The sequence below is a fragment of the Castor canadensis genome, chromosome 8 (genome assembly GCF_047511655.1).
Source record: "Castor canadensis chromosome 8, mCasCan1.hap1v2, whole genome shotgun sequence".
NCBI classification, from domain to species: Eukaryota; Metazoa; Chordata; class Mammalia; order Rodentia; family Castoridae; genus Castor; species Castor canadensis.
The window spans coordinates 50,703,065-50,720,657 of record NC_133393.1 but is presented as its reverse complement, the minus strand read 5'-3'; the positions used below and the strand labels follow the sequence as shown (position 1 = coordinate 50,720,657).

At 41.6% G+C, this 17,593-nt stretch overlaps 1 long non-coding RNA gene across 1 annotated transcript; it reads right to left on the bottom strand.

Annotated features, from left to right (window-relative positions):
* Window positions 1-928: 928 nt before the first annotated feature.
* Window positions 929-12,374, bottom strand: LOC141425486 (uncharacterized). Its single transcript, XR_012450495.1, has 3 exons — window positions 12,218-12,374; window positions 4,605-4,755; window positions 929-1,057 (listed from the first exon to the last, which is right to left on the bottom strand). It is a non-coding gene; the product is annotated as an uncharacterized lncRNA (long non-coding RNA).
* Between the last annotated feature and the right edge of the window lie 5,219 nt (window positions 12,375-17,593).

The window sequence follows — 17,593 nt, the reverse complement described above, 5'->3', positions numbered from 1 at the left end:
TCACCATTGTTCTTTAAACAATTTCATATAAAGGACTCGGGCATCCTAGGTTTCGGTATCTGTGGGGTTCCTGGAACCAATTCATGGCAGATACTGAGGGATGTACCTGCATTTGCATCTGTATTTAGTTCTCTCTCTCTATGTATTCAAATCTATAATTTCATACTAATGCCTTCAATTCCAAACAACACATCAGGGCTCATCTGGTTTTCTCTCTTTCCCTATTTGTAACTCTCTTCTCCAGCAGTGGAATGTAGCCCCATGTGAACAGTGTCCCTGGAGAATAAGGTATATTGAGAGAGAGGGGACAGATGAGAAAGGTGGTTTGGTATCTGCTAAGGAGAGCCTTGCAAGATAAAAGACTCTATCTTTTGAGTTTTGGGGGAGTTATTAAAGGTTTTGGAGGAAAGAGTAGTGACAGTCAATCAGAAGAGTCAAGCTAATGAATGTTTAAATAGAACAAGACAAGATTTTTAAATAGAAAGGGAAAGACTGGGGACATTTTTGCAAACTTGTAAAAAATTCTCTAGGACTGTGTTCCACTTAGTTAAAAGATTGCCAGCCTCGGTTTTGGCTACTGATCTGTAGAGATGCCCCACTGGGACAAACAGTCTATTTCTTCATTCTGCTCTGTCTTTTGCTTGGAATCTGAGGTCACAGTGACTGTGCTCAATGCCATGTGCTGTATCCACATTTGCCCATCACCCATTTAGTAACAAGGGCCCATTCTATTTACCTTAGTGGGAAATTTCTATGCCAAGTATTTTAAGTGGATAGGATTTATCACAACAGGGCTGGAATTCATTGTCAGAGGACCTTACAATCCCTTTTCAATGATTACGTATAAGTCAGGATACAAATTTCAAGTATTTGTGACAAATAATTAAAAACCCAACACAATTAGCTTAAGTAACAAGGAATTTAATGACTTATGTGACTGGAAGTCCAGAGGAAATGGAGGTTCAGGACTTGGCATGACCCACAGCTCTGCCTTCCTCTCCAGCTCTTAGTGAGATGGTCACACAGTTCTGGATCTCATCTCAATACCTGGCACTGTCTACAGGAGAAAAAAAAGTTTTGTTCAGAATCTCTTAGGGAAAGGGAAGAGACACTTTTCTAGAAGTTTTCAGGAATGGTCACCTTATACTTCAGGAACATACTTTCTCATTTCTTTCCTTTTCTTTCTATTTCCTTGAAACAATTTTAAATTTAGAGAAAAGCTTCAAAACAGTATAGAAACTTTTTACATGGACTATTTCAGAGCAATTTGTCAACCTGAAGTCCCTGGAACCAGGATAATTTAGTGTATGTTTTTTATGAAGAAAGACATTCTTCTACAAACCCAAACTTGAATTCATAGATTCCATTTAAGCTTTGCCACTTGTCCAGTGGTGTCCTGTATAGAATCCCTGAAGTTGACGACCTTACATTTTAAAGGATGATAGCAGTTATTTTATTGAATCTCTCTCAGTTTGGGCTTATCTAGTGTTTCTTCATCATCGGATCCAAGTTTGGCAAAGTAACTGTGTTTGTCTCATTGCGTTTTATCACTGGCATGATTTCGATGTCTTGTGTCATTGGTGATGTTATTATTTGACCAAAATGGCATCTGACAGATACCACACTATAAAGTTATTTTACTTTTCCTTTACAATTAATAAGTACAGTGGTTCCTCGGAATCCATGAGGTATTAGTGCCGTGGTCTCTCACAGATACCCAAATCCTCAGGTGCTGGAGTCCTTTATATAAAGTGGTACAGGATTTGCACAGAACTTATGCTCATCCTACACACATAAGATGATTTATAATACATAATACAAGGTAAATGGTATGCAGATAGTTCCTATATTATGTTGTTTAGGGAACAGTGGTGAGAAGAAAGTCTGTACCTGTTCAGTACAAAGATAATTCTTTTTCAATTTTTTTTTTGACATAGAATTTCAATATTTTGCCCAGGTTCCTCTTGAACTCCTGCTCAAGCAATCCTCCTGCCCCAGCCTCCCAAGTAACTGGGACTATAGGTGTTCAATACAATACCCAGCTTTGACTATTTTTGATTCCAGATTGGTTGAATCCATGTATGTGAAATCCAGGGATGCAGAGGGCTGACTGACTGTATTTCATCAGGAGGGACTTTGTGGTCCTGAATATTCACTTCCCTATCAAGCTCTCTATTACTATCAGTATGGACTCAGGGAAGTGGAGCCAGTTCTTACAGGTAAACCAAGTGCAGGGTGGAGAAGCATGTTCCAGGCAGAGGGGCCATCTGGGGACCAGTTGTGGCTGTAGCAGCATGTAGAGATCACAGAAGGCTGAGTTCCAGCTTTTTTCTGAGGGTTATTGAAGGGTTTAAAATGGGGAGAGATGATTAGATTTGTAATACAATAAGGGTTGTGATACAATGCTGTCCTTGACTGGGTGGAGGGGTGAGGAAATGAAGATAGAATTAGAGACCCAGAGGTTAGATAGGGGGCCACAGTTCATGGGACTTTGGAGAGACCCAGGACAAAGGCAGAGAGTAGTAGCAGTGATGGAAAGCAGAAGGTGGGTATGAAGGGGAAAGATGAGCCAAGGTTGGGTCATGTTTATATTAAAATTCCTTATTGATCCATGATTTGCTATGGGGAACTCCTTCAGGTTGGCTTCTGGGTCCTTTTGAAATATCCCTTAATTCTTTGGGCACATCTTTACTTTATGGTAGAATAAGATTGTTCCACATTCATTTTGTCCTTTTCCTGCTTTATTCTTGAGACCATCATTTCTCTAAGAATTTCTAGCTCCACTTAGTTGGGAAATGTATTTAGAAGACAAAATTTAGGTACTAAATATGGTTACTGCTACTGGGGTATCATTGCTGCTAGAGTTTCTCAGTAAACAGGCTGCAGGAATATATCCTGCTATATAGACATGCATTTACATCTGTGTTTATTCATACACTGATCTATCTATATGTTGAAATCCATGAGTTTTCACTAGTATCCCCAATTCAAATATAATACCACAGGATTCAAATGAGTTTCTTGCTTTCACATTTGTAATTCCCCAGTCCAATAGTGAGAAACTTGACTCCCACTATCTTCATCATATTTGCTTATTTGATTATCCCTATATATAATTAGTTTCTAATTGCTGTAGTTCCCCCCCCATAGACACCTTTCTCATTTCAGCCAGGCTCTAGCACTCTGAACCCCTCTTCATTGGTAATTCCTGTTTTATCTTATTAATTTACATAATCATGCTGGAAAGGGAAATGTGATAGCCTTTATGCCCACCAGTCAAGGCTGCCCCTGTAGCTGAGACAGGGTTCTTTCAGTGGTGTAATGGTCTGTGTATGACAAAGGTAGATACCTAAGAGAAAAAAGTGAAAGTTCTCTTAGGAGGAAGAAAGGAGAATAAATGCTGAGTTAGCAATAACAGTGCTCACTTAAGAGTGATGCAAACGCATTCCTGTTACTGAAAAACAATTATTCCAATAATCATGTTAAAGTGGAGATAGAGTATTTTCATCAGCTTTCTAATGATAGGAAGCACAGCTCTTAAGTGCTGGAGCTAAGACACAACATTGCCTGACACTGAGAAAAGAACCAATAATGTAAACAGCCACCCCGAACAGCAAACTATTCAAACAAGGGTTTTGGAGCAGAGCCCAAGACTTAAGTCATGGCAGAATAAATATATTCTGAAATCATAGCCCAGCTCTTCACTGTCTCAGTCCAATCTCCCTCTTCCCTTCCCTGTGTAATTATTTGCATTAAAGGCCATGTGAATGTAAAATGTTAGAGACACTGAAAAATTTCTCTATGGGAATGTTGCCCAGAATCTCACTCTCACCCAGTGTTGATGGATGGAGACTCCTCCACACCTGGGCTGGCTGGTGTGGAAAATACCCAACACTGGGAATTGTCAGACCCAGGAATTTTTGCTAATCTGAAAACTGGCACTCATTGTTGTTTTTATTTGCATTCTTTTAATCACAGCTAGTTAAATATCTTTTCATATGATTAAAAGTAATTTTCATTTTCTTTGTGAAAGCCTACTTATTGTCTTTGTCTACTTTTTCTCATTGAATAAATGATCTTTTTCTTACTGATTTGTAAGAGCTCTTTATATATTGAGAAAATTAGAATGTGATTTTTGTAATATGAATTATAAATATTTTTTCTACTTTGTCTTTTTTATGGTAGTTTTTCCAGATAATATGTTTTATTTATATGTCACAAAATGTATTCATCTTTTTTTTTCTCTTTTTGATGCATTGATCTTGTTTTTTGCTTAAGGTTAAGAATTAAAGTCTATATAAAGAACATTACTGTGTCCCCTGTCCCTCCCCTTCCACTGCCCAGCCTGAGCAGCGTGGTCTCTACCTTCCTCAGTTGAGCCTTTTATGAGCCTTTCTTTGCCATAAGCTGAGACTCTATCACAGGCAAGGTGCTATTCTAACTACTATGAACATATTCAGAGGTGAATAAGTCTTAGCTTTTCAGATGCTCAGTCTACTCAAGTGAACAGTAAGTTAAAGTACATGAGAGAAGTTTACACAAGGTAGAGTGGTATAAACCCTTTCCCAAATAACCAGCCAAGGAAGTTTTATAAAGGTTATAACCTTGGACTTGAGTCTTGAAAGTGGAGCCAGTTCTTACAGGTAAACCAAGTGCAGGGTGGAGAAGCATGTTCCAGGCAGAGGGGCCATCTGGGGACCAGCTGTGGCTGTAGCAGCATGTAGAGATCACAGAAGGCTGAGTTCCAGCTTTTTTCTGAGGGTTATTGAAGGGTTTAAAATGGGGAGAGATGATTAGATTTGTAATACAATAAGGGTTGTGATACAATGCTGTCCTTGACTGGGTAGAAGGGCGAGGAAATGAAGATAGAATTAGAGACCCAGAGGTTAGATAGGGGGCCACAGTTCATGGGACTTTGGAGAGACCCAGGACAAAGGCAGAGAGTAGTAGCAGTGATGGAAAGCAGAAGGTGGGTATGAAGGGGAAAGATGAGCCAAGGTTGGGTCTTGTTAGAAGGAGGTGATGTATTAGGGGACAAGGATGCTGGGGAATGGGGGCTGATGTGGAAGGCAGGATCTATGAAGACCCTGAGCCTGTTTTGGTATGGATGCTGCTGATCACCAAGAAGGGACTGCAGGAGGAGAGGCAGATGATCTGCAGGGCAAGGCAATTTAGTTTTAAACCTACTGTGTTTGAGGTATTAGTGAGAGACCACCCATAGTTAGGTGAGGATAAACAGCTTTGGTTTGTGGTTCTGGACAGAGTCAACAGGTAGACAGGTTTCTATCAGTTACTGGTTGTGGTTGAGGTGTTATAGTTTGGATTTTTTTTTTTCTGAGACAGGGTTTCACTAGATAGCCAACTGGCCTGAAATTTGTAATCCTCTTGCTTCTGTCTCCTGAGCATGGGGATTGCAGGCTTGGAACACCATGCCTGGCTATAGTTTGGATATTGAAAGTTCCCTAAAGTTTCATGTGTTCAAGGCTTGGTCCCCATGGTAGCACCACTGAGAGGTAGTGGAACCTTTGAAAGGCAGAGCCTAGTAGGAGGTCTTCAGGTCATTGGGGACATGCCCTGAAGGGATTTTAAGGCTATTCTGGTCCTCTTCTCACTCTCTTTTGCTTCCTGGCCATGAGGTGGACAGTTTTGCTCCTACCATGATGTGCTGCCTCGCTGCAGGCCCAAAGCAGTGGGCCATGAACTGGAGTCTTCAAAACTGTGAACAAAAATAAACATTTTCTCTTTATAAGTTTCTCTTTATCTTAAGTATTTTGTTCTAGTGATAGAAGACTAGTGATGTAAAGTCCTGTGTCTCATGTATGTCTTTTTATGTAACACAAACTTATGTAGCAGTTTCTATGGATCAGAACTTTACATGCATTTGCTCATTTAACACACATACAACTTTGAGTCAGTGTTATCCCATTTTTTGGTGAAACAATGAAGCTCAGAAAGATTTACCAGCTTCCCCAAGGTCTTGTAAGTAATAGTGGCAAAGACAGGGTTCAAACACAGGCTGACTGAACTCAATGTCCAGGCTTTCTTTATGCAGGACACTGACTGTCAGAAGTTTATAGGGGTGAGAAGAACTAACTGCAGCTTATTTTATCCTGGAGGCCCAGGGCTGTTTGTATAAAAATTCCACCACATGTCTCTCCAGGTAAAGAGCAGACATCTGTACTAAGGAAGAGTCTCTGGACTTATGGGAGTGGCACTGTGTTACCTGTTCCTTTTACTTCTTTATGAATTCAGGACATGTACTAGCAATGATGACTTGAAGGGAGGACCACTGGACTCTCTTGCACAGCTTGTCCATTTGTCTTTTCTGTTCTTCTCTTCAGTGACTTTTGGTTTTGTGTTTTACCAAAGTTCAGATGATATTGTAAGTTCACCATTCACACAGTAAATCTCCCAAACAACACATGGCCACATTTGAAAACACAACAAAATTTCAATGGGCAAGAAGTATAACAAGCACAGCTCAGGGCTGATGTGGTAATATCCACAGTTCTTCTGGGTTTAGGTCCTGAAGCAGGTGCAGTGGGTGGGAGTTTGGATCACGCAAAGTCATGGGTGCTAAACATACTTTGCATAGGGCAGGGGACGTGGCTGGGCTCATTGCACGAAACTGGTTGCTGAAATAGGGCTTCCCCTGCAGAGACAGAAGCTGAAAAATGTTACTATAGGCTGCTTATTATGTCTGGGAGTTCCTGGATTATAGACATACTCAGGGAGGCTAGAGGAAGGAGACCCATTCTTACAATCAGAACCTGGGCTAAAGCTCCCTGTTACCCGAATGATTGAATATGAGATACCTCACGCACCGCAACACAGAAGTCCTGAAGCACCATGTAAGATTTGGTTCAAGACTGGGAGAGCTGAGAGAGGGTTGAGGTGACCACCAAACTGCTAGGCCATGATGGGGGTGGGAGTGGTGTGGGAGACAAAGAGAGAGAGAGAGAGAGAGAGAGAGAGAGAGAGAGAGAGAGAGAGAGAGAGAGAGATTTAAAATGAGCCTACAAACTAAAATTCCATAACGTTGAAAATGAATGCTCAGGAAGTCTACCAACATATTGACTATTAAACTATGGAGACACTAATTCACTATAGTCTTTGTGATCATAAGCCTAGTTAGCTCACTACAAAATGCACCTTTTCTTATTGTAGACATGGCTACACTGTATCTTATGTCTTAGACTCCTTAGTCAGCTGTGACCATAGAGCTGAATCCCAGCCAAAGAAATGTGAGTAGAAATGATCTATGCCATTTGTATACCTGTCCCAAAAACCACCTCCCACACGCATTGTTCCAAACTCTCCATTTACCAACAGACATCCACGGTAACCTCAAAGCACATGTGGGATTGAACCTCCACCAACCTGGGTCCTTCAATGAGCCTTTGGAGGAGAGGTGGTCATCTTCCAAGGATGGTTACATGACCAAAAATAGCTGCTATTGTGTTGAGTCCTAAAATGTTTGATCATCAATGACATCAAGAAAAGATTTATTTTAAAAAGGAATAAGAAATAATGAAAAATAGGTAGAAATAAAATTATCAAGGGGCGAATATAGAAAAGAACCAACTAGAATACTAAAATTAAAAACAGTAACAAATGAAATTTAAAACCTTGGTAGGTGGAATAAACTCTAGACCAGGTACAGTTGAACAGAAAATTAAACTGGAAATATCAGCAGAATGTACTGCAGACAGGGAAAGGAACAAAAAGCGTGAAGAAAAACGGTCCTAGGGATCCCAGGGATTCCAGCAGTCATATTGGAGTTCTGGAACTCCAAGAATCATTCCAATAGTGGTAAGTCATATTTGAAGACATATTAATGAGAATTTTTCAAAGTTGGAAAAAAACATTGGCTCTCAGATTAAGAGTACATTGAGACAATAAAAGTAAATCTACACTTAGATGCATTGTAATAAAACACTGAATATCAGCAATAGGATAAAATATTAAGGGTGACTAGAAAAACAAATAGTAAGCCTGTAAAGCCCAAATAAATAGAACAACATCAGAAATTTTAGCAACAAAATAGATGCCAGGAGACACTAGAGTGGTACTTCAGAGTGCTTATTAAAACATGGGCAACTTAGAATTTTGCACCCTGCTAACCTACCATTTTTTAATGAAGTCAAAGTAAATAAATTTTCAGACAAACAATGATCAAGTGAGTTAACCACCCACAGATTTTCACAGAAAGAACTAATAAAGGTCTGTTTTAATGAGAGGAAAAGTGAACTAAGAGGGAAGGTACGAGATCTGACGACAGTGGGAGACACAAATATATTTAACCAAAAATAATCAATGAGGAGAAATGTAATTTTTGTGTTTATGTTTAAAAAAGAAATGCCATTCAAAATCTGGACACTATTCACACAGAAGGGTGTGCTCAGTGGGTAGTGTAACATGTGAGTGTCCTGTCTTCTTGAAAAGGAGAAAAGAGACACTGATGAATTTAGCTTCCTTGTAAATATTTATCATTAATTATGATTCTTAATGATTGAGGAATAAAAGTTAAAGAACAGAGAACAATGTATTCTTCCAACAAAGCAAAGAGAATGTTATACTACATGTATATGTTTGAAGACAGCATAAGGAAATCCACCAACACTGTACATACAGGGGGAAGAGGAAAATGTGAAGATAATGGAGGGGTGAACTTGTTTACAGTACTTTGTACACATGTATGGAATTATCACAATGAATCCCTATGTACTATTTATGCAAAACAATTTAAAATATAACAAAAATTATCAAAATTTAAGAAGTTAAGGAAGGAGCAAAGAAGAAATGAAAGGAAAGAGATGATAAACCAAAATCCCAGGAATAAGATGGTGGAAGTATGCCCAACTAGATCAGTAATCAATAAATGAAAATAGCTGAAGGCCTTTTAAAGGACATAGACATCCAGATTTGATTTTAAAAATGAAATTCGGCTTTGTGTTATTTACAAGAGACATACTTCAGAAGAACTGGCATCAAACCGTCCAAAATGAAACAAGAAAAGCTGATGAACTTTGCAAACACTAGTAAAAAGAACACTGGTAGAGCAAATTGAATCACCAACAAAATTAATTTTAGGGCAAAGTTCATTCTTAAGGATAAAGAGGAACCTTTGTAATAAGAAAAGGGCAATCCTGCAGAAAGCAGTAGCAATCATAACTTTGAATATTCTTAATATAACCTCAGTATTTATAAAGCAAAACTAATAGAATTACAAGAAAAATTTACCATAACAACATATGCATATCCTCTGATGATAAGGCAACTGAATTAGAAATCCACAATTAATAAGGGATTATATAACAAGAGATAGGCCCATGCATTTGTAAACGATAAAGCCAATTCCCAAAAATAGCTTTGAGGTTATAGGAAATCACAATAGAGGTTACCAAGGGAACACTTGTGACTTTCTGCATGCACCAATTAGCTCATTCCCCTGTTAAAACAGTAGCATGTTTTATGTTTTATTACATTGACTTATTTATATCGTTCCCTTGACCTCCTCTTACTATTACTTTAATTTTTAAATTTTTGCTTTTATTTTGTTTGAAAGACATGCCCTGAACATCTTCCTTACTTTTACAGATTTTGTTCATTTTTACTCTTGTTCTTTTTTTTTTTTTAATTATTTTTTGGATTGTTCTTGATCCTCAATACTGACTACTTGCTGAAAAAGCATTGTCTCTGTGATTTTTGGCTGTCAATGGTTGCTTTTGTGTTTTTAAACATCTCAATATCACTGACAGCTAGTCTTCCCGTTTAAGTAGCTATTTTAGCTCCTTATTCTAAGCTCTGACTTTTGTAATAATAATTGTATTTTAACGTTTTTGTTTGTGGAGGTATTGGGGTTTGAACTCAAGGCCCTTACCTTGTTAGGAAGGTGCCGTATAACTTGAGCCATTGTCCTTTTCAGGTGGGATCTTGTGTTTTTGCCCAGGGCTGGCCTGGACCATGATCGTCTTACTTCTGGCCTCCCACATAGCTGGGACCATAGGTATGTGCCACCATGTACAGCTTATTGATTGAGATGGGGGTCTTACTAAGTTTTTGCCTAGGCTGGTTTTGAACCACAATCCTCCCAAGCTTAGCCTCCCAAGTAGGTAGGATCATAGGCATGAGCCACTGTGCCCCAAAATTCTGTTTTTAAATTTTAATCCTTTCAAAAGTTTTTTCCTTAACTTTCAAAATGTGTCTCTAAACTCCCTATCTTATATCTCTTATTTTGTCCAAATACTTTTCTTCTATTAACCCCTACTTGTATTAGTTCCTAGAATAAGAGCCAGCCTTGGAGGCTTGGCCTCATGGTGATTTCCTGGAGGGAATGGAGGTAAGGTGAAGGAGTTTCAGCTCTGTTCAGCTCTGCTGACCCTCTCCTCCCCTCTAATCCTGGGGCTGCCCTCTGCCTCCTGCATACATCTCTGCACCTGTAGAGGTTGTGTTTCCACACTGGGACTCTCCAGAAAATCCTAGGTTACCCACTCTCAGGGTACAGATGTTCTCTATGCAGATAAAGTATAGTCACACGCTGTTTAACCATGGAGATGCATTCTCAGAGAGGCACTGTCAGCTGTTGTGCAAACATCAGAGCACTTTCACAACCTAAATGGTACAACCAAAGCTCTATGGGATAGCCTGTTGCTCTATGGCTACAAACTGCATAGCATGCTACTGTACTAATACTGTAGCAATTTGCATATCTAATCATATCTAAGTGTAGAAAAGGCACAGTAAAACTGATAGGAATTTTTCTGCTCCAGTGTAATCCCATGGTACCACTGTCATAGCATTGATGGAAACAGGACTGTACTTAACTTACTGGTATAATTTTCCTTTCTCCCTACAAGGTCTCTGATACTATATTTAACCATTTGCACATGGACCATCTACACTGCGGTGTTCCCTGGGGCTAGGGAGACTGGAAGGAGAGCAGGCAGTCCGGGCTCAGACCTTGTTTGGATCAACTACAGCAAGGGGCTGTGGCTTTGTTGTCTTATGACTGCAATAAGGATCTTTCCCATGTTGGGCTTCGAACTGCTGGCTTTATTTCTGAATTGATCCAGGTTTCTTCTCAATGGAAATGTAGAATTTTTTCTTGATATATGGTTCTTCTTAGCTTTCTCCCCTATTGTGGAGTTCTAGAAGAGCTTGGCTGGGTCAAAGACCTTCTGCATTTGGAGTTAAACTTCAGGATTCTACAGTCCTGCTGGTGGGAAAATTTTTCCCAGGTAGCAAGACCCAAAGAGAACAGTCAGGTGCACCTCAGCTGGGTTTCAGGACCTAAGGACAGGGAGACCACACACCTCTCCCTGGAGGCCTAGGGAAAATTCTCATGGCACAAGGAGGGTTTCTTTGCCTCTTACTTGTCTCCTTAAAAAGGAAGAGGACACTCTTCTGAAGAAGTTAGAGTTTGGAATGTGACCGCATTTAAAGGACATTGTTGTTGTTATGAATGAACATGTTTGTTCAGTTCCCTCTTACCACGCTCTGCTTGCTTTCCTGAGTCTGACATTGGATGAGTGAGGAAGAGCTCTGTCTTAGATGCTTGGAGTTCTGTGAAAGAGAATGACAAGTGGAGCCTAAGGCTTTCTCAGGTGGAGCTGGGCAATGTTGGAGGATTATAGACACATCTGCTGAAGGTTAAAATGGTAGACTATCACAATAGTCCCATGCAATCCATCCTCCGAAGTCAGTGCCCACCAGCCTTCAGAGTCTCTCAGCTGGGAATGCCCTAAGTAACTGGTTCATCATACTGGCTTGCAATTTAGGATTTCTGAATTGTTTCCAAAAACAGCTACTGTGGGGATTCCCTGTTTGGTTTTTTGTTTGTTTGTTTGTTTTTTAATTGTTGTGCTGGCTAGTGGTAAATTGTGGCATTTACAAAGGTTCTTACAATATATCAAATATATTGTACTTGAATTTTAAAAAACACACTTGCCTCTTGGAACACTATTCACACATCCTGATTCATTGTACCTGACTTGCAATTCTTTGCTTCCCAAATAAATGCTATTCTTTGAACTCCTGGTTATTTTTTTAAGTTATTAGTTCTAAAGAAAGGACTCCGACTTTTGGGTATTCATGACAGGTGTTAATGTGTCATTATGGGAGGCCTTGTATCTTCCCATTCTCAAAGAAGTTTACATTCCTTACTCCTCTGATTATCAAGAAAAAGTAACTAGAAACAGAAAAAGTCCATCCCTACCTTTGTCACCTTTCAGCTGAGCTGGCAGCAATGCCTTCTTTCCAGTTTTGGTTTGGTTCCCTGGCAAGCTTCCTGTTTTTCTTAACATATACTCCTTCTCTATCCATGAGCACATTCTCAGCTCGTGCTTATGGTCTCTGGTGATCTTTTAAGTGTTTATTCATACACACAGCCGAAGGCAGGATTAATCATCCCTGGATAACTGAAAGTCAAGATTGGTTCATTTCTCCCTTTAACAAGTGCCTATTGTGTTTCTACTATGAGCTGTGTCTGAATGCTGTTAGGGAAGGGTGAATTGCTTCCCTGTGCACCAGTCTTTTAGAGGCAAATGTACTGGCTTGATGGAAAATTTCTCTCCATACTTATGCAAAGGACAGCCAATATATTCTGTCCTTTTGCCAGGGCCCAGAGATTCCTGTCCTGTCTGCATCTGGACATAACTAGTTAGATTCCGCTCTCTCTTGTGGCTCTCCTCCAGTCTTTATAGACTACGACAGCAAGAAAAATGCCTGGCAGTGGGCACTGCGCACCTGTTTGTGGAACAGATGTGTATTCCTCACTAAAAATGTTTGGAAAGGTTCTACATAAGCTGTATCCCACATGTGCTGGGGGATACACCAACTCAACTCTGTCCTCTGTAAGAACAGGGCATCCAGCATATCTGCTCCTGGACTCATTCAATGGCGATTTACTCTGCATGTCCCTTGACTTTCTCTTCTCTCCCCCAGCTTCCCCTGTCTGTGCTATACACTATATAGTGGGTCTCTATGAATGCCTTAGTCTTATTATCCAGAAACTGTTCAGTGCCCTCCCAGGCATGGGCTGGCTGCCAGTGTGGATGCTGGTCAGAGGGCAGGAAGCAGGTCTGCTCTGAGCACAGGTGAGGTAAGAAAAGGCAGCTACAGACCTCTCCAAACCAGTTCAAGGAAGGAGAGAGAATCTGTCCCCAGGCCTGGAAGCCACCGATTTGCTCCTGAAGTTAATTCTCTTCATTTACTCAGGAGGACCCTGTGGACAGTCAGTGACCAACTTTCCCAGAGCCCTGCAGCTGGCTAGGGCAGCGCTGGGAACAGAACCTTGTCCAGAGAGGACCCTGTTCACATCTCCTCCTTCTTGGTGAATCACCCCTGGCCCAACAGTCTGTGCATTCAGGACGGGCCCCTTGGCAGACCTTCTGTTCTCCCTGGTCAGCTCCTCTGCATACTCCCCCTCATATGGCGGGTAGCCTGTCTGAGGAGGAGTCACCCTACCTGCCACCTGGAGGTGGGGTTTGCAAGCAGCCTCAGTCCAGGAGGAAGTTCTCAGCTGCACCTCTTGTGACCCAGGAGTCTTGTGGCTCCTTACAACTTTATCCTTTTTCAGCAAATGTTGGTCTAAAAGCAGTGATCTTGTTCTCCCCTTCTAATGTGGTCCTTTGCATATGACACTACTTTATTACTTTCTTAAACTTTCTAGCTTTGATCTGTGCATATTGATGTCATCCTGCTTTCCATTGTATCATAGTGCACTTGTTATCTTTCTAGAATATTCTTTCTGCTAATTTTTTCCTAATATTTAGCCAGTCTCCTTCTATAATAATGACCCAGAGATATAGGCACGTGGTAGATGGGGGTGGAGACATCTCAGCTGTCATGCACTTTCTGTCCCCAGCAGGGAGGTGGTGAGGCTCTGGGCTTCACTGGGCGATGCTGGCTGCCTTTCATAGAATTCTCCTTTTCTCTTTGATTAGATGTTTTGATTAAAAAATGACTAGCAAGCAAGTGTTGGCAAAGTTCTTAAGCCTACACACAGTGGGTATAAAATAGTGAAATGCCAAAGTGGGCATGGAAAGGAGGAGATGTGCAATACTGTCAAATAAGAAGCATCATGAAGCCCAGGAAGTTGGGAAGTCATTTGGTTTGGAGAATAGTATCCAAACAGGAAGTTTCCTTCTTCACCCAAAATGCTGTGGTTGTCTATTTCCCCACTTGCTGCAAAATCACAGGAGAATCAGAGCCCCAGGCTCAGCAACAAAGCCAGGAGCAGGGCTAGAGAAGCCTGTATCACCCCCTCCCCACCCAAGGCGGCATGAATGCTGAGGGCGGATGGCTTGGAAGAGGGAAGCCACCAGAGTGTAGGAATGCACCTGTTGGAAATGCTGCCCTCCAAGATGGAGCTGTGAAGGATGGCAGACAATGAGAGGAAGAATTCTGTGTGAGTCATACTAAAAATCCCAACCAAATAGGACCACTGTTATATATTGTAAGAACTTTTGTAAATGTCACAATGCACCCCCAGCACAATGATAATATAATAAAAATAAACTAAAAAAGGAGGACAGGACAAAAGGATCTGGTAAAAGACATTTACTCCAGCCAGTCCCAACTTCCTAGTGAGGAGAAATGAAAAGTTAGAAACAGAACTGCGTTGTGTATGAATTGTGTCTTGATCTGGGAAGAACTCTGCTTAAGCTAACCCTTGAATCAATGGCACTGTTTTATACCCACTGTGTGTAGGCTTAGGAACTCTGCCAACACTTGTTTGCTAGTCATTTTTTAATCAAAACATCTAACCAAAGAGAGAAGGAGAATTCTATGAAAAGCAGGGTTAATTGTTGTCAGTGAACTCTTTTGTTAAAACAAACGCCTGTATTGGTTTGCTAGAGTTGCTGTAACAGATTAACACAGGCTGTGTTGTTTAAAAATCAGAAATGTATTTCTTCACAGTTCTGGAGAGTGGAGTCCAAGATCAAGGTGAGGGTAGGACTGGTTTCTCCTGAAGCCTCTCTCCTTGGTTTGCAGATTGTGACTTCTCCCTGCATCCTCTCATGGTCTCCGTGTGTGTATGTGTGTGTGTGTGCGTGTGTGTGTGTGTGTGTGTGTGTGCGTGTGTGTGTGTGTGTGCGTGTGTGTGTGTGTGTGCGTGTGTGTGTGTGTGTGTGCGTGTGTGTGTGTGTGTGTGTCTCCGCACCTCCTCTCATAAGGACACCATTCAGACTGAATTGAGGCCCACCCTTACAGCCTCATTTCAGCTTGATCACCACTGTATCAACCCTATCTCTACATTCTGCATAATGGGAATTAGGACTCCAACATGGATTTCAGGGAACATAATTCAAGGCATATCTGGACCTTCTGGATGTTCTTAAGCATGGCCATCTAGGCAGGTGACACCCAGATGACAGTTTCTGCCAGGATTCTGGAGTGCGAGTTGTGCAGGGCAGATAGACAGTGCTCCTGAAACAACACAATCTTATCCAGCATTACTTCTTCCAGAACCCAAATCCATTTAGCTGGGCACACCATCAGACAAGGGCCCCAACTCCTCCAAGTGGGGTGACAGCCCTGTCTTAGTGACACAACCAAGGTTCCTATACTGCCCACTATCTGGTTCCTTAATGAGTGCATGGTTTAAAATCCGTTGTCTGCATTCTGTGACCCTAAACCTGCACTGATAGGAAGAGCTGGTGGATTTAGCATGCACTTTCCTGGTTAGAGGATGGTTCTCCAAACCTGGGCTGCTTTGTAAGCAAGCTTGGCCCTCGGCAGCAAGCACCCAGGTGTAACTGGATGATGGAAACTATCTAGCTGGATGGATCTCAGCATCCACTCTCTCCTTCTCACTAGCTAACAGAACCCCAATCTTATCTGGAGTTAATAATACGTCCAGCTAGAAAAGGCTCCACCTTCTACTGCCCCTCCTAGGTAAGAATGGCAACGCTTACCTCATTTCTGGCCAATGAAGTAGAATGGAGGTGATTAGGTGGACTTCCAGCTTCAGGAAAGCAGTTTAAAAGGAGCTGCCTCAAGAAATCTGTTTCTTTTGCTCCTTCCTCTTTGCCTTTACTCCTTCTTCCTGTCTAGAACATGGGTACAGTGGCTGGAGTGCCAACAGCCATCTTATAAGCACGAGTATGAAGATGGTAGAAGGGGACTGCCACACTAGCTCTGGCCTGCTCTCCTCTGACTTCACTTCACATGAAGGGAAAAGGGCAAGCCCTGAGGGATGCTGGCCTCTACAGTGGCTCTTCCTGCCCCGACGAGCCTCCCTAGCATAGGCCACTATGTGGCCTGTGAACCCATCTTGTTTAAGCTACTACTTGGGTTTCCTATTTCCTGCAGCCAAATGTTCTTTGCTAGCTGCATGCCACTTCTCTGAGCCTCACTTGTGTGAGTGTCGTCACACAGGGTGGTTGGGAGGAGTTAGAGGAATATGTGGTGCTTCTGGCTCAAATCCTTGCACACAGTACTTGGCCCATGGTGACATCCCTTGGCCACAGGAGGGGACTTGGGTCCATGTGTCCAGGACCTACTCATCTCTTCCGGGCTCTTCCTGTGCTTCCCTCTAGCTGCCTGCAGTCCTGAGCTCTTCTGTTGACCTTTCCAGTCCAGTCCCCAGACATCCTTTCTTTGACACCATGAACCAGGCCACACTACGTCACACCATGGCACGTTACCTACAGCGTTAAGAACCACACCATGCCATGCCACATTCTAGTCGCCCAGATGGCTGCCTCAGACCAATCCATGCTCATTCTTGCGGTCATGACTGTGCTCTCCAGAGTCCACCCTGGCTCTGTCCCCTCAAGTTGGGTGACCTTACTTGAACTCCATTCTGGACTTTTAAAGTGGGTGTCCTATTTGTCCCAGCTCTGCCTCCTCATGGACAGTGAGGTCCCCTCCTGCTCTAGGGAAGACCCCTCCTCTCCCCCTGGCTTACAGAATCCTGGAGTGATGTTCTGTAGAACAGAGAGGTGACTTCTGTCCTCCTCTCCCTCATCCCTCACCCCAGGCTAGAACAACTACTTCTTTTTGTAGGAAACAAAAATTTTCCTTTATGCCAATAAAACTTCAACATGTAAATTTAATTTGTTAGAGTTCTGTGTTTAATTAAAAAACATAAGCAATTATTATCTTAAGGTTTGTTAGAGGGTTTTATCCATAGCTGCATCTATATACCTAATATGTGTTTATATACACACAGACACATTTTCAGGAATTAGAGTAACTATATATGCGTATTTATATAAAAATAATTTCTTTATATAGGATGATATTGCTTATTTCCTTTATATACTATTTCTTTTATCAAGAGATAGAAAAGTGTGATCTACAAGGAAATCTGCCTCTTGGCCACACCTTGCATGATTAATGCATTTAATTTTACATTGCTCTGAACCTGGACTCCTGACATCCAGACAGTGACCACGACTGGACACATTTCTTAGAGAAAATATACAAGTTGCTGGCACCCCATGGTTCCTTCCTGACCACTCCAGGCCAAGGAGGAGATGGGGAATTATCACGTGTCCTGGATCATCTTGTTACTATAAGGAATACCTGACTCTGGGTACTTTATAACAAATAGAAGTTTACTTAGCTCATGGTTCTGGAGGTT